This window comes from Amblyomma americanum, chromosome 1, assembly GCF_052857255.1.
Source record: "Amblyomma americanum isolate KBUSLIRL-KWMA chromosome 1, ASM5285725v1, whole genome shotgun sequence".
Lineage (NCBI taxonomy): Eukaryota > Metazoa > Arthropoda > Arachnida > Ixodida > Ixodidae > Amblyomma > Amblyomma americanum.
This window is the reverse complement of record NC_135497.1, coordinates 545,366,060-545,387,471: the sequence shown is the minus strand read 5'-3', so window position 1 is coordinate 545,387,471 and position 21,412 is coordinate 545,366,060. Positions and strand designations below refer to the sequence as shown.

Sequence of the window (21,412 nt, the reverse complement as noted above, 5' to 3'; positions counted from 1 at the left end):
CCGTTGTGCGCCAGGAATCGCTGACCCTTGGAGTAGGTCGTCGGTAAGCCACACTATAGATTGGCGGCTGCGGTCTTGCTACGACATCGGCATATGTCACTGGAGCCGCGACAGGAGGCGGTCTCGCGACGGCTTCGGCATATGTGAGCGGAGCCGCCACAGGTTGTGGTCTGGCGACAACGTCAGCGTATGTCAGCGGAACCGTGACAGGTGGTGACGGATGAGCCGGTGGAAGAGCCTCAGCAACTTGCTCTTGAATCGTATGTCGGAGCGCTGGAGTCAGATATGATGGTCGGTCGTGAGCGCTCGGCAGAAAGGAAAGTTGACGTGCCACTTCTTCCCGCACGAAGTCTTTAATCTGCTGTAGCAGCGAGGGGTCGGGAGCAGGCGTGAGCCCAGCGAGCGACTCAACCTGCTGTGGCCGCTGGCGTGTCAGAATCTGCTGCTTGCGCAACTGCTCAAAGCTTTGACACAGCGTGACGACTTCAGCAACGGTACGCAAGTCGCGCGCTAGAAGCATCTGAAAAGCGTCGTCATCGATGCCTTTCAAGATGTGTTGGATCTTGTCGGCTTCCGACATACGAGCGTTGACCCGCTTGCACAAGTCGACGACATCTTCAATGTAGCTAGTGAAGCTTTCACTAGCCTGCTGAGATCGTTCACGCAATCGCTGTTCGGCTCGGAGTTGCCTGACAGCCGGTCGACCAAATACGTCTGCAAATTTAGTCTTAAAAATGGACCAGGTTTGAATATCTGCCTCATGGTTGCGATACCAGAGGTTAGCCACACCGGCGAGATAAAAGATGACGTTGTTTAGCTGCGTCACATCGTCCCATTTGTTGTATACGCTCACCCGCTCGTACGATGTGAGCCAATCTTCCACATCGTTCTCGTCAGTCCCGCTGAAAATGGTCGGGTCCCGTTGACGAAGAGAGCCGGCACAGATGACAGCCTGGCCCACTTGTACGGCCTGGTGTTGGACGTCCTCAGGCATCGTGCGCGCCGGGAGAGCACGACTACGGAGCTCCAGGGCCGATGTTTTACCCGGCTCCTCCACCAAATGTAACGGGGGGTCTGTTACGAGGTACTGGGGCGACGGGAACGGCAACGGCAGCAGTCTGGGATCAGATCGGCAAAAGACACACAAGCGTAGCGCTGGCAAAAACTCTCGAGAACACTGTCACATCGGCTTCGTCTTTTCAAATCATCAGACGCATCTTCTTCTTTAGCCTTACATTACATCTAGTTGTTTTAACACGACAGCGTTATGGGGCCCGGTGTCACAGGGATGCAGGTGTTGTCGGTGCTGGCGGTCAGGGAAAAATCCCACAAGCATTCATAAATAAAACCGAGTCGGAAATTCGTCGACATTGGGAATCGAACGTCGGGATCCGGAATGGGAGAGGAGCACACCAACCACAACGCCTCGCCAGCTCTTGTTTTTTTCTTTATTGAATGGAAATAGTGCCGAAAAGCAAAGTGAGCACGCTTACACCACAAAACTCCAGGCCACATTTCCCCTGCATCTCGATGGTTTGGAATGAACAAAGGCTCGTCAAGTGAATACGGTGTTGTCTCCGAAGGGTGCTTTTCCTTCATTTACGGTGTCGATCGGGTGTCCATCGAGATATGTGAGACAGGCGTCATTTCCTTTCCTTAAAACCAATTTTCATTCTCCTTGCCTTACGGCGCGGTTTGGGTGTCCACCAAGATATGCTTTCTTTCCTCAAATTGTCCAGGCAAGGAGTCGCGCCGAATGACGATGGAGTTCCGCAGATTCCTTGTCGACGCTCTAAGACGCTCTAACACGCGTCCTGCTCTTAAAGACGAAGCTTAAGCGTCCCCCAATTTTTGCCTGTCATCATGGCTACATGCAAGGTATTAAAGACGAGGCACGTGTTGAAGGCGGCACGTTATTCAACTAGAATCTGCGCTTGGTGATGCGGTCTTCTCTCTGCTGTGGCGTCTCCGCATCTCTCTTGGCCATGTGCCGCTCATTGCCTCGAAGGCTAACTGGTCGGCCACAACCTCGAGGTCCGATGACTGGAATTTCTCCTGTCTTCTACGCCGCGGAGCGTCGGCCCCACTTGGCTTCTTTTCCATGGACAGTGGTTGCGCCGCCGTATCATCCCCGCTCTTTATACAACAATGGCGCATGTTTCCTGTCCCCAATGTGTTTAATAATAACAATTGTTTTTTTGGGAAAGGAAATGTCGCAGTGTCTCTCTTACATATATTTTTTGGCGCCTGAACTGCGCCATAAGGAAAGGGATAAAGAAGGGAATAAAAGAACAGGGGACAGAAAGAGGTGCCGTACTGGAGGGCTCTGGAATAATTTCGACCTCCTGGGAATCTTTAACGTTGTCTAACGATATATGAGACAGATACTGCGCCATTTCCTTTCCCCCAAAACCAATTATTTATTTAATCTTTAACGTGCACTAACATCGCACATCACACGGATGCCTTAGCGTTTTGCCCCCATAAAAACGCAGCCGCCGCGGTCGGGTTCGATCCCTGGAACTGCCGGTAAAGTTTATGATTGATTTTTCGTGTGTTTGTCGTAAGTAAAAAGCGCCACGCTAAGACATTAATGAAAACAGCATAGCTTCGCTCTCCAGCCACCTTCAAAGCGTGGATTGGAGCCACAATTTTTTGAAGTATTGCGGCCTCGAGGTAAATACCGACCGTATAATGTGAACCGAATCACTTTGCTGGGAGAAACAGGTGCTGGGACGTTTTTCAGTTTGCTGCACACACAAGATTGTCCGCCAAAGAAAAAATTACGACTTAACGTGTATTGCTAGCAGTGTGTTACGCCCAGCAATGAACGAAATTTAAGTAGTGTACGCAATAGTTCTACTCAGCGCGGATACTAATCATTCTGCAGCTCGACAAAGTCTGCGGCAGCACAGTGTTAAAAATTTGACTTTCCTGATTATTTAAAAGCAAGCGATGGGCAGCAAACGAAAGCTTTTTTCGCACCCAGTTTATGCCACGAGGCGGACGCAAAGTTTGATGCTGACGGTAGTCGTATGTCGACCTGATACAAGCTCTTGTTTTGTCTAGGCTCCGATTTGCCCGTGTTTGCTCCACTGTTGTGAATCGTGAGGTGTTGTCGCATTCCTAAGCTACTCTATTTTATTGACTTTACATGATACGCACGTGTTTCGAGACAGTATTCGCTCGCAAATGTTTTTATTCAATCGAAGCAACAATGCATTCAAGGCAACCGAGATCAATGCGAGGCATGGTAACGAAGGGCAGAACATGGTCCCAGTTTGAGCGATCGGAAGTGATATGTTTGCCTAGCACGTCGCCGAGGGTCCAGTAAAATCCCTCTGTCATGCAGTTCGTGAAGAGATGATACAAAGAAGTTTAACGCTGAACGATGTGGCACTCCCGAAAAAGGGCTTCAACGACGTATGACAGAAACACGCGACCACGATCGCTGAGGAATTCCTGAGGCGCACCGTTTCAAAGTATGAGGTTTGAAGTATGAAACCAACTGCGTCAGAGGCCGTCGCAGTTCGTAATGGGGCAGTGTCCGCCGATTGCATAAGATGATTAATAGCGACAATTATCCAGCGGTGCCCTGTCGGAGTGCAAAAAAGGGCCAGCAAAGCTCGATCTCAACACGGCCGAATGGCTGAGTTTGACAAATTTATGCTTGTAGAGAACAGGTGAGTGCGGTGGTCGGTTCTTGTGACTCTGACATTCCAGGCAAAAAAGTACGTACTGGCGGAAAACAGGAAAAGCACCGCCAATAATATTGAAGACGCAGACAGGAAAAAAATATTCAGCAGACTGGCATGAGTGCATTGCGAGTGACAGTGATATGTGGCACAAATGACGGGGCGGAAATGCCGGGGAAACACCGGCAGCCATTTGTAAACATCTGACACTTAGAATCGACGGTACAGCAGCTAGTCCCTCATGACAAACTGATGGATTTGACGAAAAAGCGCTCTAGATTGGAAGCGAGCGGTTAATAGAAAATCCAGAACAGAAGCAATCAATGTATTCTTGCGATGCTCAAAAGCGGCATCAGTGGTGTCAAGAGAAGGTGTGATGCCTGTAAATAGATTGTGGGTTTGGATGAGAGGGCACAGGGGAGGTTGAGAGGGTGTCGACATTAGAGTGCTTACCATCGGAGCGACAAATGACCCGAATGTTGTAATCGTGTAAGTGGAGATCCCATCGAACCAGGCGGCTAGAGGAATCCTTAGCGAAAACAGCCAGGAAAGGGCATGGTGATCTGTTATGACAGCGAAGGGGTGCCCATATATAAGTAAGGGCGAAATTGTGCGATCGCCCAAATAATCGCCAATCATTCTTTTTCGCCGACTGAATAAGTAGACTTCCCTTTTGTGAGCGCACGGCTTGCGTATGCAAAGACGTACTCATTGAAGCCAGGTTTCCGCTGAGCAGGAGCGGCACCCAGACATGCTGCTGGCGTCCGTGTGGAGTTCTGTAGGCGCGGAAGGCTCTAAATGGTCCAAGATCGAACGGAAGGTGAGAACATGGCCCATGGTTGTAAAAGCTTCGTCGGCTGCAAGAGACCTGGCCGACATCTCATGGCTACCGGCGCAAAAGCTATCGTACACGTCTCTATGTCGTCCTTGTTTCCTTTGCGCTACATCTATCCATGATGCCTCACCGACTGGCGTTAGCGACCTGGCAAAAAAAGGACGTCTACTGGCGCGGCGGAAAAGATGAGAAGGCATTCTATTCCGCCCAAGTAATGGAGCTTGGAGGTGAGTTTTGCAGTTACTTCGCTACTTGGTCAGATTTCAGAAGTGCCAAACGTGTGATGCGTGTACAGTCAAGCCTAACGCTTTTAGCAAAGCCTGGTGGCGTTTTACATAAAGTCGATGCACATGCGTTTTTACTGTTGCGAGCACTCGCAGAACGCTTACGATACCACTTCCTCTGTGCTTGCGATCCGAGCACGCAGCAGCCCAGCGCATGCTTCCCAAAGAAGGGAAAAACTGCGTGGTCGCGTTGTAGCAGGTCTCGACGTAAGCGTCACTCTGAGCGAAATAATATATCGTGATTTTTTTCATGAATTCAAGTAATTGCATGAGGCAGGGAGAAATCCGCTGTGTTCAGATCTGCTAATTTTTCGCGACATATGATTTTTGGAAAGCAATGAACGCGACACACTAACTGATCCGTTTTCGTAGCTTGCCCTGTGTTTGTTGTCGCTTTAATTATTTTATCTCTCATTTCTTGTGTTCCACTAACAAACGCGGAGCTTATCCAAAGGATGTCGAGGAGAAAAATCACTCCGATGTGCTTTAAAAAGTCTGAGCCAGCTACAACAGTTGCACAGATACATGTATGCACTGAGCGAAGTTTTACTGCGGATGCCTCTGCTACTGCCACTCGCACGCTTACCAGTCGCAATATGTACATTACATAGCAGCATACTTCAGAGCCAGGCAGGCGTCTCTGTTTGTGTGTGTATAAAATATTTATGGTTGCGGGAAGCAGCCAGGCTCCCGTCAGCAACAGAGTGCTTTGTAGCGGATCTTTGAATTGTAGTGTAGAGATATTGCTTAAATGCTACCATTGTAAAAGATTGCGTAGGACACTAGACAACCGCATGTGGAATGGAAGCATCGTTCTGTTTTTTGTTCTCTCATATATTGTGTGCTTTATGTCAGGTCAAAGTTTCATTTTTCGTATTGCCTCCTCGCATTGTTGTCTAAAATATTTATTGTTTGGGGGAGCAGCCAGGCTGCCTTCAGCAACAGAGAGCTTTGTATCGAGCCCACCGATACGGCGTTGCGGAACAGCGCACATCTCTCATTGCAGCACGTTGTCTTAGCTTCGGCTTGCAACTCGGTGGCCTGTCAGTGCCATGATACTGGTTAAATATATGTATTGCTGGAAATTTATAGGCCCTGCTATTCTTCGGTTATGCGGCATACCAAAGCGAATCGGGCCACGTGAGACACGGATAGGGCCTCTGATAATTATTATTCACGAGGGGTGATAATTATTATTCACTTGTCTATCGAAAACGCCGGTGCTGCGCTGTGGGCTACAACTGCGGTGGGCTCTCTCCGGTCGGGGCGGCTCTTGTTAAGACCCGATTAAATACTGGAAGGCACAGTTCCCCTCTTCCCGTCATCTGTTCATCGTCGGTCGCTTCTTGCAGGGAACCAGTCAAAGGGGGAAGGTCATTTGCATCGAGCCGAGCGTGGGAAGAATCAGGCTCCTTCCCAGCTAGTCATCCTTTCATTTTGTGCAGTCGTCGGCCACCTGATGACGCTGTCGAAATTGCCGCTGCTGTTGCTGCGCCACCGTGGTCATCCCTGTCGATGGGATCTGCACCTTAATCCTCTTCGGCTGGTGTGCATTCCGTTCATAATAGGCCCAACGCGGACGCCACCGAAAGCTCCCCATTTGACTTTAAAACAAAAGGGGTGCTGTCTACTCTTGTAAACGGAAGGGCAGCCACAGAGAACAAGCAGGGATGGAGGACTAAAGCTAGTGGACCAAGCGGAAGGGAGAAAAACCTCTGAGAGGGAATGGAAGAAGAGGAGCATGGAAAAGTAGCTAGTTTGCCATATATGCAACTCCAATATAATATCTTTTATTAAAGTTTGTTTGCGGTTGTGTGTTCCGGGGACTGTGCCTCACAACAACATTGGTAGAGGACATTTTTAGCCAGAGGGTGGTCGGGGCACTTTAAGTGGTGGCTGCCGGCTGGCGTGCGTGTGTGCTCTGCCAAATTTGTTGTTCAAAATTTTTATTCTCTACGGAGGTCATTTTCATTTCACAGCTCAAGATGAAGCATAACCTTGCACGTGCCGATTCGGTCGTTCCCATAAAGCTTGGTGCTCGGGTCTTCTGCCACAAGTGCTTAAAATAACTGAGAAATACCATACCGTATGCATACTTCACCTTGCATTTGACTCATCAAAAAGAAAAATTTCCCAGTGTGGATCATCATGCCTGCACACACAGTGCGGGGCCGACATGCAAGGCCAGATTGTAATGCCTTTCATTCGAGTGCTAGCTCTGCAGTAAAAGCGATAGCATACAGACACGACGTGCAGCTAAATTTGTACAGTGCACGCACTTCAGAAAAATGTTCAACCAGCTGATATGCACGCTTGTCAAAATAATGCGTGCATTACTTGCTGGCAGCAATATTAGCAGCTGGAGGGCGGCAGACTACAGTTGAGTGGAACATATCCTGATTGTTTTCTGCTCACAGCCCACAGGAATTAGTTCACAAACAGAAATTGCAACTACCACAGGAGAGTCAGTATAGGCAGGGTCGATCATTGGCGCCAAAGTAATTAGTGTGTAGTTAGCAAATATGCAATAATCTGAGACTACAGCATGTTGTTTGAGCAGTGCATGCGCAGTTTTTTCCTCCTCCTCACCATCAGCCTCACTACACCTACAGGGCAAAAGCGTCACCCATGTCTTTCCAATTAACGCTGTCCAATTAGCCCTCCTATGTGGTGTCAAATGCAAGTCTTTAGAGTGCGACTGCCCGTCACATATGCTTTTGTGGATATCTCGAAGCTTACATGCACACTTCACGACAGCACACAACGCACTGAAGGACATATACTTGCGTTGTTGCCGCCGATGTACGCATCTGAGTGCATGAGTCCGCGGCTGCCCTGAATAACTTCCGTCCTTTCTTTCGCTCCCAAGGATCAGATTTCTACCGTACGCATGCGAGCAATGAGACGCAACATCAAGCAAAGCAGCAGAGGGCACTCGCCTTCCGTGATCCATGGACGGCCTTGGCGCCATGATTGCCAGCAGGCTGGTTCTGGCGGCGACTAGTTCATGTGAGCATGATGCACCTTCCTGTCAGGAGTGAATTTTCTGGCAGCGAACAGGCTCTCCGAGCACGGCAATTTGAAAAAGCCCAATGATAATTTAAAGATTTAAAGATGTGTAGACACCTTATTTTGGTGGCATGTTTTCTTCCCTACAATGATTCAGAAGACACTGCTATGAATGAATCATCATGTGGTGTTTGCCTGGGACCTGTAAATAATTTATAATCAAATCTTTCTGCCATGCTGTCTCGATTTCAACAGCCGAGTGAAGACTGTGACATCAGAGAGGTTATATGTAACGTGAGGCATGAAAAAAATGCGATGTAATTGCTTTTTGATCGTTTTAATTCACTACAGTGTTGAAGCCAGCCTTCCTCAATAGTCGGAATGACAAATGTAGCAGCACCGGTTATATTGCAGTTTCTCATGCCACGCATGACCTATAAGCTCACTTTGACGTCATAGTCCCCATTCATCTCTTGAAACTGAAACGGCGCGAAAAAGAAATTCGATTATAAATTATTTACTAATCATGGGAGAATCTTCATCATCAGCCTGATTACACCCAATGCAGGGTGAAGGCCTCTCCCATGTCTCTCCAATTAACCATGTCTTGCCAGCTGCGCCCACCTTATGCCTGCAAACTTCTTAATTTCATTTGCCCACCTAACCTTCTGCCGCCCCCTGCTATGTTTTCTTTCTCTTGGAATCCCTTAAGGACCAACAGCTATCTTACCTTCGCATTACATTCCCCGCTCAAGCCAATTTCTTCCTCTTGATTTTGGCTACGATGTCATTAACCCGCGTGTGTTCTCTCAACCACTCTTCCTGCTTCCGGTCTCTTAAAGGAGTATAGACACCTAATTTTGGTGGCATGTTTTCTTTTCTTCAATGATGCAGAAGACGCTACTAGGCATGAATCACCATGTGATGTTTGCCTACGACCGCTAAATAATTTATAATTGTTTTTTTCTGGCATGCTGTTTCAGTTTTGGAACAGCCGAACGATGGCTCTGACGTCAAAGAGGGCTTTTCCTTCACGTGAGCCATGGAAAAATGTCCATAGAATCGGTGCTTCATTGTTCTAATTTACTGCAGTGTTGAAATCAGCCTTCCTCAATTGCTGGAATGACAACAAATGTGCAAGCAGCGATTATATTGCTGTTTTTTCATGTCTAGTGACGTGTAAGCACACATTGACGTCACTGTCCTTGTTCAAGTGTTGAAGCCGAAACTGGACGAAAAATAAATGCTATTAAAAATTATTAAGCGGTCGTAAGAGATTACTAGCTGCTACTCCATGTATAATAATGCCTTATGCATCATTACAAGCAAGAAAGCACGCACCCAAACGGTAGGTGTTATACTGCTTTAACGTTACGCCTATCATTTTTCTTTCCGTGGCTCACTGCGTTGTCCTCAGCTTAAGCTGAACCCTTTTTTTTAGCCTCCACTTTTCTGCCCCATAGGTGGGTACTGGTAAGATACAGCTGTTGTACACATTTCCCTTGAGGGACATTGGTAAACTGCCATTCATGACCTGAGAGACCCTGCCATATGCGCTCCATCGCAATCTTATCCTTGTAGTAATTCCCTCATAATCCGGATCAGTTGTCACTATTGATACCTGCCCTAAATAGACGTATTCCTTTACCTTTTCCCTTACCTCGCTACCAATTGTGAACTGCTGTTCTCTTGCTAGACTTGAGAATAGGAGAATACCACAAGGTAATCCATGTATAATAATGCCTGATGCCTCATTAGAAAGCAAAAACACACACCCAAAAGATGGGTGTTTATACTCCTTTAAAGCTAGTTGGTGCAGTACAGAATGTGAGTCACCAGTGTTACCAGTAAAACACTTTACCATCATATTTTGATCTGTTGATTGAAATCAAGTTTTTTTGTGTTCTAGTTAGTGGTATTTCATTATTTCTTTGCTCCTTATTTGGAAAAATTATTTCTCGGGACTCTGACCAGGCTCAAGAAGTGTAATGTGATAGTAAACAGAATATGTTTGAAAATGCTCTGAAGTTGCCGTTTAATTTACCTTGTACATTAGTCTTTTGTAGCAAATGTGAACACTTTTCATACTTTGCAGTCTTCCACTAGCATGGATCCTGCTGCACCACAGAACCCGGATATCTTGCTGAGGTCAGCAGCCAGGTATGAAGGTGTCGCATATTTAGAATGTAAGACAAGTGGGCTTTGATGCCCCATCGGCCAGTGCTGATAAAGGAGCAGAACACAGACGGAAGACGAGGCTGACAAAGTTCAGTTTGGTGCTCAGGAACGCTTGGCTACCGGGGTGCGCCGTGCTAACAAAGATTGTGGCCATCCACACTTCTTGTTTGATTTGCGTTTTACAGTTGTGGAGGGGCTGGGTGCGCAGTGCTAACAAGAAGTGTCGACGGCCACAATCTGCTAGCACAGCGCACCTCGGTGGCCAAGCGTTTCTGTGTGCCAAACTGAACTTTGTCAGCCTCGTCTTCCGCCTGTGTTTTGCTCCTTCTTCAGCACGGGGCGCTGGGAAATCAAAGCCCAATTGTCGATCTTACAAGAATGATTTTGTAAGCTTGAAATGCTTTTAGCTCTCATCCTTGATAAATGCAGGCAAACAATCTAGAAACCGGAAACATGGGGATTAGCATCACTGCACACCTCTCGGAAATGGGAAATTTTCTGTCCGAATAATATGAAGCAGAAAAAAAAAATTGCCTGCAGAGCAGCCCTAGGCACATTTTTAACCTGCGGCAGCTCGGAGCAGTATTGCTTAGCGATGGCTTTGTGGTCGAAACACAGTTTTTGTTTGTGTTCTAGTTGTTGACATTCCATTATTTTGCAGAATTATTTCTTGCAACTGAGACAAGGTTCAAGAAGTGTAATGTGATAGTAAACTCAAAGTGCTTTAAAATCTCCTGGAGATGCCAATTAAAGGAACACTGAGGAGAAATTGAAGTTGGCTTGTATCGATAGAATATAAGCTCCTGATCACAAAAACACAACTCTTACTGAAAAACAAAGCTCTTGTAAAGTAGAAAATAGCAAGAACCAAAATACATGTATCGACGCCACAGGGCAATCTCGCAAGTACAAGCGTGATGACGTCAATGGACAAGAGACGCCACGTTGGAAGAATTTTCCTTCCTACATGAAGCTGCGAATCTGAGGCTGACAAAAGAAGGTTGCACGGTTCAATATTGAAGTAATTTTTGTTTTAAAACCGATAGTGCACTTCTATCACACAAGGAAGACAGACAAAAGACAACCTGAATGTTGGAAGCAAAGAAAGTCGACGCTTGGCGGCTCCACAGGCGGCCAGGAAAGTTTCGACTTGTTATGGCGCTTCGTGTCTATGAGCTTTGTGTGCCTAATGGTTTTGTTTTTAACGCGTCTCGATTTACAAGTGCCGAACAGCAGAGGAACTCCGTGCCGCTTCAAGTGCTAGTTAACCTTTGAAGGAGCCTGTTAAGGCTGGTCAGATGATTGCCGCGGTCGATGAAAAACCATGATGGCACGATGGTCGGTGATCATACAAGGCAGTTAGCAGTATAAAGAGCACTTGTGTCGTCGTACGCTCGCCCGGCGAAACATTCCCGGCTGTGCCAGTCAACTTCAAACTACTTAATGGAAATCATTTATTAGGGACGGGAGACAAGGTACAAGGCAGTTAAAAAAAAAATTGATGGCCTAGCTGTGTTAGGCCAGGATATACGTAGCGAAAGCGCGGAGACTTCTGCAGCGGAAGAGTGCACTCACTAGATGCGCCTTTATTCATGGTTAAATCTTCAGCCGTCATGGCGGAGTGGTAGAGTCCGCCTCAAACTACAATGGCCCTGGTTCGATTCCGAGCCTCGGCACAGGTTTTTTTTTTATTCAGTGAGTGGGTGGGGGGTTTTAGTGGCGCGCATAGATGCCACCACCGAATACGTTGGTTAGCGGATAAGCGCAGGCTCTGTTAAAGGGACAGTTAGGAGAACTCTATCAAATTATTTTTGTTAGCAAAATCTGATAGTTCGGCATTTCAAGGCATTGTTGCCGCCTGTCCGGGAGTGAAAGATGCATTTATTTCAAAGAAATTTGGATTCAAAGTTGAAAAAGTTATTCTCGCCACTCCGATTCAAACTCGGGAACTTTATGACATCACGGCACACTCTTATGACGCTACAGGACGCAGTGACGTGAAACGTGACGTACGCGCAGACGTGATTTCTCGCGGCTAGCAGTGTGGTCTAGCAGCCGAAATGAAAGCTACTGCCGCCGCATGTTGAAGGCATCTATCGGGGGTCGCTACTGTCGCTTCGTTTACGTTTGCACCGGCGTCTTGTCTGCGTTATGATCGATCCCGTTCCCGAACCTGGCGACGAAGTTCTCGCAAAAACTCTGGCCTGCATTTCAGCGACCTCAGCCCCACAGAGCGTGCGATGCTTTTGAGGGAGCACGGTTGGGTTAGGTGCCGGCGGGTTGTTTCCCCCTTCCGCCATGAGCAGCCGTTGCAAATCAAATATCATAACCCCAGTGGGGGGAGTCACAAGGGGCCAGGACAAGGTCGGTGAGTCGCGCCCATTGGAGGCTGGCCGGGGCTTAGGGGCGAACGGATTGCGATTCCTTGATTGGCGCGGTTGCACGGTGCAGAAGGCGGCATCAAGGTCTCCCACGGTTGCAAGGGCCAGGTTGTTTATTTTATTTTTTGCCAAAAAAAAACGGATGGATACTCAAGAGCGCTTGCGTTTAAAGTTGGCGGCTTGAAAGTAAAGCCCACGCTTCAACGGCTTCCGCGCGTTTCCGGCGGTACGGGGTCTACTGGATCGGGCTCTCTCGCCCACTTGCATGTACCTTCATATGTGTACTGTGAATGGATTAAATTAGCCGAGAGCTCGAAAAAAACAGCTGCGTTCAACTGCCGAAGCTATTGAATGACGTCGCAACACGTACCTCGCCACAGAGCTGAATCGGTCTGGCCGGGCCGGCGGTGGCTGGCGCACCCTCCGCAAAATAGAGACATGCTTAAAGTCTCCGCCAGTGCGGTCAGAGTGCGCCGAACGCGTCGGCGGTCAAGCACAGTTGGAGCATAGAGGGTCTCGGTTTGGCCGATGTGACGTCGCCATGCAGCGCGCGCGCATTACTCCGGAGTGTAAACGCACCTTAACAGAGCCTGCGCTTAACAGCTAACCAACGTATTCAGTGGCGGCACCTATGGTAGCCACTGAAACCCCCCGCCCACTCACTGAAAAAAAAACCTGTGCCGAGGCTCAGAATCGAACAAGGGCCTTTGTAGTTTGAGGCGGAGACTCTACCACTCCGCCACGACGGCTCAAGATTTAACCATGAATAAAGGCGCATCTAGTGATTGCACTCTTCCGATGCAGAAGTCTCCGCGCTTTCGCTACGTATATCCTGGCCTAACACAGCTAGGCCATCAATTTTTTTTAACTGCCTTGTACCTTGTCTCCCGTCTCTAATAAATGATTTCCGTTAAGTAGTTTGAAGTTGACTGGCACAGCCAAGAATGTTTCGCCGGGCGAGCGTGGGAAGACACAAGTGCTCTTTATACTGCGAACTGCCTTGTATGATCACCGACCATCGTGCCATGATAGTTTTTCATCGACCGTGGCGATCATTTGACCAGCCTTAACAGGCTCCTTCAAAGGTTAACTATTACTTGAAGCGGCACTTGGAGTTCCTCTGCTGTTCGGCACTTGTAAATCGAGGTTCGTCAAAAACAAAACCTCGGGGCACGCAAAGCTCATAGACGCGAAGCGCCATAACAAATCGAAACTCTCGTGGCTGCCTGTGGCGCCCCCAAGCATTGGTTTTCTTTGCTTCCAACATTTAGGTTGTCTTTTGTCTGTGTTCCTGGTGTGTTAAAAGTGCGCTATCGGTTTTAAAACAAAACTTATTTCAATATTGAACCGCGAAACCTTCTTTTGTCAGCCTCAGAGATTTAGCAGCTTCCATGTAAAAAAGAACATTCCTCCAAGGTGGCGTCTCTTGTCCTATGACGTCATCACGCTTGTACTTGCGAGATTGCCCTGTGGCGGCGATACCTGTGTTTTGGTCCTTGCTATTTTCTACCTTACAAGAGCTTTGTTTTCAGTAAGAGTTGCGTTTTTGTGATCAGGAGCTTGTATTCTATCGATACAACGCAACCTCAATTTCTCCTCAGTGTCCCTTTAATGCGCGTTTATAGCCTGGCGTAACGCATGCGCGCGCACTGCACACCAACGTCACGTCGGCCAAAGCGAGACCCTCTATACTCCAACTGCGCTTGACTGGTGACGCGTTCGGCAGCTTAGGCGCACTCTGACCACACTGGCGGAGACTTGGAGCATGTCTCTATTTCGCGCCGAGTGCGCCAGCTGTGCCAGCCAGACCAGACTGATACGGTTCCGCGGCGAGGTGCGCGTTGTGACATCTTTCAATAGCTTCGGTCTTTGGGCGGTGCTGTTCTTTTCGAACTCTCGGCTAATTTAATCCATTCACAGTACACATCTGAAGGTACATGCAAGTGGGCGAGAGAACCCGATCCAGTGGACCCTGTACCTCCGGAAACGCAGAGAAGCCGTTGAAGTGTCGGCCTTACTTTCAAGCCGCCTACTTTAAATGCGAGCGTCCTTGAGTACCCATCCGTTTTTGTGGCAAAAAAATAAATAAATAACCTCGCCCTTGCAACCGTGGGAGACCTGGACGCCGTCTTCTGCACCGTGCAACCGCGCCGTTCAAGGAATCACAATCTGTTGACCCCAAAGCCCCGGCCAGCCTCCGATGGGCGCGACGCACTGACCTTGTCCTGGCCCCTCGCGACTCCCCGCACTGGGGTTATGATATTTAATTTGCAATGGCTGCTCATGGCGGAAGGGGGAACGACCCGCTAGCGCCTAACTAACCGTTCTCCCTCAAAGTCATCGCACGCTCTGTGGGGCAGAGGTCGCTGAAAAGCAGGCCGGAGTTTTTGCGAGAACTTTGTCATCGGGCTCGGGAACGGTATCTATCGTAACGCTGGCAAGATGCTGGTGCAAACGTAGACGAAGCAATGGTAGCGACCCCCGATAGATGCCTTCAACGTGTGGCGGCGGTAGCTTTCATTTTGGCTGCTGCTAGACCGCACCGCTAGCCGCGAGAAATCACGGAGTCAGCGTTTACGTCACGTTTCTTGTCACTACGTCCTGTAACGTCATAAGAGTGCGCCGTGATGTCATAAGATTTCCCGAGTTTGACTCGGAGTGGCGGGAAAAACTTTTTCAACTTCGAATGCAAATTTCTTTGAAATAAATGCATCTTTCGCTCTCGGACAAGCGGCAACAAAGCCATGAAATGCTGAACTATCACATTTTGCTTACAAAAGAAAATTGATTGAGTTCTCCTCACTGTCCCTTTAATGTACCATGTACAGTCTAGGTCAAAAGTGTTAAGGCTACAGCATTCAGCTCCAGTGAAATCAATGTTCCTAGAATAATTCATGTAGCGGATCATTCAAAACTGTAGTCAAGCAGGAAGCTTCTGTATCGCAAGAAGAAACCTGCTAGCACTTCAAGGTCACTTGGTCTTTAATATTGCTGTAATGGCTCTGTTATGCGGCTGAAGCGAAAAGCCTTTGGCCTTAAGACTTCACCGACACTGTACATTACTCTTGTTGCAAATGCGAACACTTTGCACACTTTCCAGGCTTCCACTAGCATGGGTCCTGCTGCACCATAGTACCCAGGTGTTCTTGCTGAGGTCAATGGCCAGGTACGATGGCTTCTCATATTTAGAACTAATTTGTAAGCTTGAAATGCTTGTAGCTCTCGTTCTTGGTAACTGCAGGCAGACAATCTAGAAACTGTGGAAGCGTATATGGCTGAGGATCAGTGCACACCTCTCGGACACGTGGAATTTTCCATCCAAATGGCGTGGAGCGGAAAACAATTGCCTGCACATGAGCCCCAGGCACAATTTGAACCTGTGACAGCTCAGGGCAGCTTTGCTTAATGAACTCTTAGATCACTAAGCCATGACCACAACCTTTCACCTTTCATGTCTAATTAGCAGAGCCTCTTGTGCTAAGATATATTTGCTGTGTGTTAAATATTCATAATCTTTCATCTGTTAGTTCTGTGCTTCCGAATATTTGGCAGCATTACTGTTGCCAGGGTGCAGTGGAGCCTGAAGTAAAGATAAAAAGGCTCATCTATGTTGTCAAAGGCAGCTTATATGATTGCACATAAACGTGACCTGGTGGCCCATCGTGCTGCTCACTCCGAAGAAGAGAGCGATGTGTCATGTTTTATCATTAGTAGCGTTTGCAAGGAAAACTGCCATTTTCTTAATGTTGCATATAGGAGTCCTGAGGAAAAGGATTTTAGCAGTTTTAATGTGGCAAATACTTCTCTCCCCAATCTATTATAGGGCGTTATACAAAGCATATGTGCAGCTGTTTTATTGCAGATCCACCTCGGGAGCGGAAATTGTCAGTGCAGAGCGGTGGCGCTGGCTTCTTTCCCAAGGTCGAGACTTCCTGTTTTGCAAGGACGCCACAAAACTTTTGTGGGGTTCCCCACAAAAGTGACGCTCCTTCCTGGTGATGCTCCTTCCCCGAAGAGCCCTAGGGGAAAGAGCGTTCAGGGAAGGAGCATCACCGGCTCAGTGTGCCGGCAATTCCTTAAGGCTGGTGGCATGCAGAAGCATCGGATGAGCTCAGAAAAACTAGCAGCTGTGGGCAGTAAGCCTCTTTTATTTAGGTACATTTCCTGACTGACAAAGGCATTTGTTTATTTAAGTGTGCATGACTTAAATACCTTTATTTTACAGCACCTGCATGTCTTCAATTTTGTCATTATTAATACTCTGTCAGATGCATTTGATGCATACAACAAAGCTGCACAAGCTGCCGAGGATGAGAAAATGCGCAGAGCAGTTGAATTGCTACCTGGCGGACATGCTGAGGGACAACAAGTAATCATCGCCTGCACCTGCCCCTGTAATCAATGACTGTAGTCAGATAAAAATGATAAAATAAAGGCAGCAAGAAAAATTATTTCATTGACTGCAGCCTGGTATTTAGTGCTGGGATGCAGCATTTGCTGCACTGAAGGGTTGCAAGTTCATTCAGGTAGCCTACATATTCAGAGGTATTAACTGTACACCAGAGTACGTGTTGCAAGGCCATTGTATCCCCATGTCGAGGCCCTCGTATCTGTACGAAGGTTACGTGGCCCTCGTATATATGAGGGACCGGAGTGACACATATCCATTAGCGTATATGTGAGGCACGTATCACTCGTATATATGTGTTTCGCCATACGTGGAGAGAACGCGCATACCATACGAGCACGTATTCATACGACCATATATGTGGACACATATCCAATAATTGCGTATATATGAGACACATTTAACACATATATACGAGATTTTTCAATAGGGTTATACCATCAATTTAAAGTCTTTCGAAAGGCAGTGACAATGGGATGAACCCAGAATAGCCATCACAGGCACAAGCTTCCCGCTGCTTACTAGTAGGAAATGAATTCACAGGATATGTATGCAGGCAAAGCAGGACATACTGAAAATTACAGCTGGCGATATCACTTACTGACATGTAGATAATCACCTGCACTTCCCTTTTAGTTACGATGGGCTACAAAACATATAGTGTCATCAGAAACCAGAACCATGTTGCTACCAGGCGCCGCATCACACTTAAGTAACTCTAGACTTCAGACCACTGGGAAAGATAATTAAAAAAGCAGAAATTAAAATTCACAGATGACAGATGATGAAAGGAAAAAACAGCAAACAAGCGCAGAAGTGCAGGCCACAGAATAAGACATGATCTAACAATGGAAGCAAATGAAAATATGGGAAACTGTACGCATTAAAATGGAGCGAAGGGTTTGTTATATTGCAATTCATTTTCCTATTTTTAACTTGTTTCTATTCCATTCACGTCTATTTCTTTTTCTTAGCACGACCCTCTCAGAAGTCCTGCATCCGGAATGCCTACAGTTTCACGCTGCAGCTGGGATAATTCCACTGGATTTTTTCTGATTTCTGAGTGGTTTTCGTATTGAGGGCTACATCACCCCCAGTCTCGCTGTTTCGTTGGGGCCGCCGGTCGTCAGTTCTGCACATGCGCGAGGAGCTCAGTGACGTCAGAGCCGCGCAGCTGGTGTACCGCGCCGACCGCGGAGCAGACGCCGCTCGCCTCCGACCGACGATTTTCGACGTTTACTGCGCATGTGCGAGGAGCCGAGTGACAGCAAAGCTGCGTAGCTGCCGGCGCGGTGCGTCGACCGCGGAGCAGACGCCCCTCGCCTCGGTCCAAGCAGTTTTGCGGTCTCTTGCACATGCGCGCCTCTCCGAGGAGTCTCACGCGCGCAGGGGAGTTCGCGGCGTCATATACAGCGGGGTGGGGGGACGATACGGCGGCGTAACCACTGTCATGAAAAACAAGGAGAGCGGGACCGACGCTGCGCGGCGTAGAAGACGGGATAAACTCGAGTCGTAATACCCCAAGGTTGTGGTCTGGCAGTTAGCCGTCGAAGCAAGGAAGAAAGACCGACGCAAGGCCGAGAGAGGTGCGGGGACGCCGGAGCAGAGAAAAGAGCTCATCGACAAGTGGAGACGCCGCTTGAATAATGTGCCGCCTGCACCACATGTCTTTACCCGCCGCGGTGGCTCAGTGGTTAGGGCGCTCGACTACTGGTCCGGAGTTCCCGGGTTCGAACCCGACAGCGGCGGCTGCGTTTTTATGGAGGAAAAACGCTTAAGGCGCCCGTGTGCTGTGCGATGTCAGTGCACGTTAAAGATAACAATAATAGTAATAATAATATTAATTGGTTTTGGAGGGAAAGGAAATGGCGCAGTATCTGTCTCATATATAGTTGGACACCTGAACCGCGCCGTAAGGGAGGGGATAAAGGAGGGAGTGAAAGAAGAAAGGATCCCCAGGTGGTCGAAATTGTTCCAGAGCCCTCCACTACGGCACCTCATTCTTCCTTTCTTTCACTCCCTCCTTTATTCCTTTTCTCACGGCGCGGTTCAGGTGTCCAACGGTATACGAGACAAATACTGCGCCATTTCCTTTCCCCCAAAAAACCAATTATTATTATTATCGCCACATGTCTCGTCTTCAATGTCTAACACGAGCCATGACGACAAGCAAAACAACTAGACGTAATCAGGGAATGCCGTACCTCTTGCTACGTATACCCCGGCATAGCTCAGCTATGCCAGGGTATACGTAGCTAAGTTTTTTTTAAATCTAGAAGGCCTTATTTTAGTCCCGTAAAAAAGGAAACAAGCTTAAGTTATTATAAAGAAGGAAATTGAAAAGGGCATTTCTCATACTGGCATGCAACAAAATGTGGATTAGCTCAGCAAATCGATGATGTATATAAAGCGAAACCTGTAGCCGATCATTATGTTCATTGGCGTAGGCTTCGGCGTCGACAACGTTCAAGGCGCCGGTGATATTCAGGAAAAGGAGGGCGCACAGCTGGCTCCTTGGGTCAGTGGACACCTCAATCTGATACCCCTGATACCCGTTTAACTATCTGCTGCTGGTCCTTGGACCCAAGATTAAAGTTATTTTTGGAATATGGCGGAGTGCTAGACGCACTCTGGCACGGGTCGGCCAGATCGGCCGGGGGTCTATGGGCCTATTAGTGCGCAGCACCTTTTCTATATTTCCCCCTATCCTTTCAGTAGGGTCCCTAGAAATACTTGGAAGTATTTCTAAGGGCCCTACTTTCAATCTCCTACTTTCAGCACGTGGCAGCGAGCGTGGCTCGGCTCGAGCCAGTAGGCAGGCCCGTGCTCTTTCCTTTTCCTACTTCCTCGCAGCAACGTCTGTCACCCATGCGTCGACATCGTTCAAGACGCCGATGATTTTGAGAAAAGGAAGGGTGCACAACTGGCTCCTTGGGTCAGTGGACACGTCAATCGCACTTTGAATTACGTGGCGGTGGTGATAGAGATGTTGGCTACATGCATTAGCGCTGACACCGTTACAGCAGACCGCGGCCCTCAGCAGTAGGCCTCAGCGTTCATTGGGTGACCAACCTCTCACGATCAACCATTAACTGCCACCTGCCAGGGTGGCATGGAAGGCGCGCTGCCTATATAAGGTGCGGACCGAAATGTGGCGGAAGGTTTGAAGGTTGCTTCACTTCGGCCACCGGTTGGCCCGGTATTGCACTGCCTCCGGGATATGCCTTGTCGTTAGCGCGTCTTTACTATCCTGTCTTTCTATCCCATCTTTCAACCCTCCTACTATCTGCACGTGGCAGCGATTGTGGCTAGGCTTGAGCCAGTGTGCAGGCCTGTGCATTTCACTTTTGTTTCTTCCTGGCAGCAACACACAGACAGAGAGACAAAGCAGGTGTTAGCAATTAGCCCCGACGCGGTGGCTCACTGGTTAGGGCGCTCGACTACTGATCCGGAGTTCCCCGGTCCGAGCCTGACCATGGCGGCTGCGTATTTATGGAGGCAAAAAGCTAAGGCGCCCGTGTGCTGTGCAATGTCAGTGCACGTTAAAGATCTCCAGGTGGTCGAAATTATCCCGCAGACGTTCACAACGCCACTTCTTTCTTCCTTTCTCTTTCACCCCTCTTTTATGCCTTCCCTTAAGGCGCCATTCAGGTGTCCAACGATATATGAAACAGATACTGCGCCTTTTCCTAGCAAAAATCCTTTCCTTCCTTTTTACTATTATTTTAAATAAAACCACTATCACCACCACCACCTTTTCCTTTCCCGAAAAACCAATTATAAATTTCATTGGCAGTCGGGCACCAACGTCACAAAGATAAAAGCGAGCTTGTGTCCACTGACCCAAGGAGCCAGTTGTGTGCCTTTCCTTTAGTGAAAATAAACAACCTCTACAGTCTCCTCAACGCCACTGAAACCAGTGAACGACGGCGGCTATTTTGTTTGGCTTTTAAAGAAAATAAATGGCGCAGTATCTGTCACATCTTAGTCGACACCCGAACCGCGCAATAAGAGACAAGATAAAGCAGGGAGGAAAATAATAAAGAAGAAAGATTAAATTGAAAATTGGTTTTGATGAAAGATTTTTATGAAAACAGGCCAAGGATTGCCAAAGGTTAAGGAATGAGATGGCCGCCATAAACGGGTGGCAACAGAGTATGGAGCAGACCGTCTCGCAACTGCAAAATGGCTAGGCGCACAAATGAAAATAAAATCTGGCAGTGCAACTGTCGCGCCTTCTGGAGCAAGCGGCCGATTCTGCAACAGTACCTTCCGCTATTAAATGACACTCCATTGGCAATTGCTCTCCAGCAAACTGGGGGCTCTGCAAAATTTTCAGGCTATCAGGCATTTCATTGTGACGGGAGGGAGAAATCTTCGGTCACAACGCTCGTGAAAAGAAATATCGCAACTATTGAACATGATCTAGACTCTAGAGGGATTTAGAACATGTTTGTCGAAATTTTAACCGGAAAACAAGACTGTAGTCGATTCCTTTTAAATTTACACAGCTCACCCAGGCATAGGAAGTTGAGGTTGAGAGATCAGATTCACAAGCATCTCAAAATTTGAAGCAACCAGCCACTGTTGATAGCGGGGGACTTTAATGCACGTCACCACGA

The 21,412-nt window shown here is 48.0% G+C and overlaps 1 long non-coding RNA gene across 1 annotated transcript in view; it reads left to right on the top strand.

Annotated features, from left to right (window-relative positions):
• LOC144107998 (uncharacterized) overlaps positions 1 to 15,504 on the top strand; it is a 48,897-nt gene extending 33,393 nt beyond the window's left edge. Inside the window, exons 3-5 of the long non-coding RNA XR_013309459.1 lie at positions 7,684 to 7,823; positions 9,919 to 9,983; positions 15,483 to 15,504. This is a non-coding gene — a long non-coding RNA (uncharacterized LOC144107998). The remainder of the gene's footprint in view (positions 1 to 7,683; positions 7,824 to 9,918; positions 9,984 to 15,482) is intronic.
• The last annotated feature ends 5,908 nt before the right edge of the window (positions 15,505 to 21,412 follow it).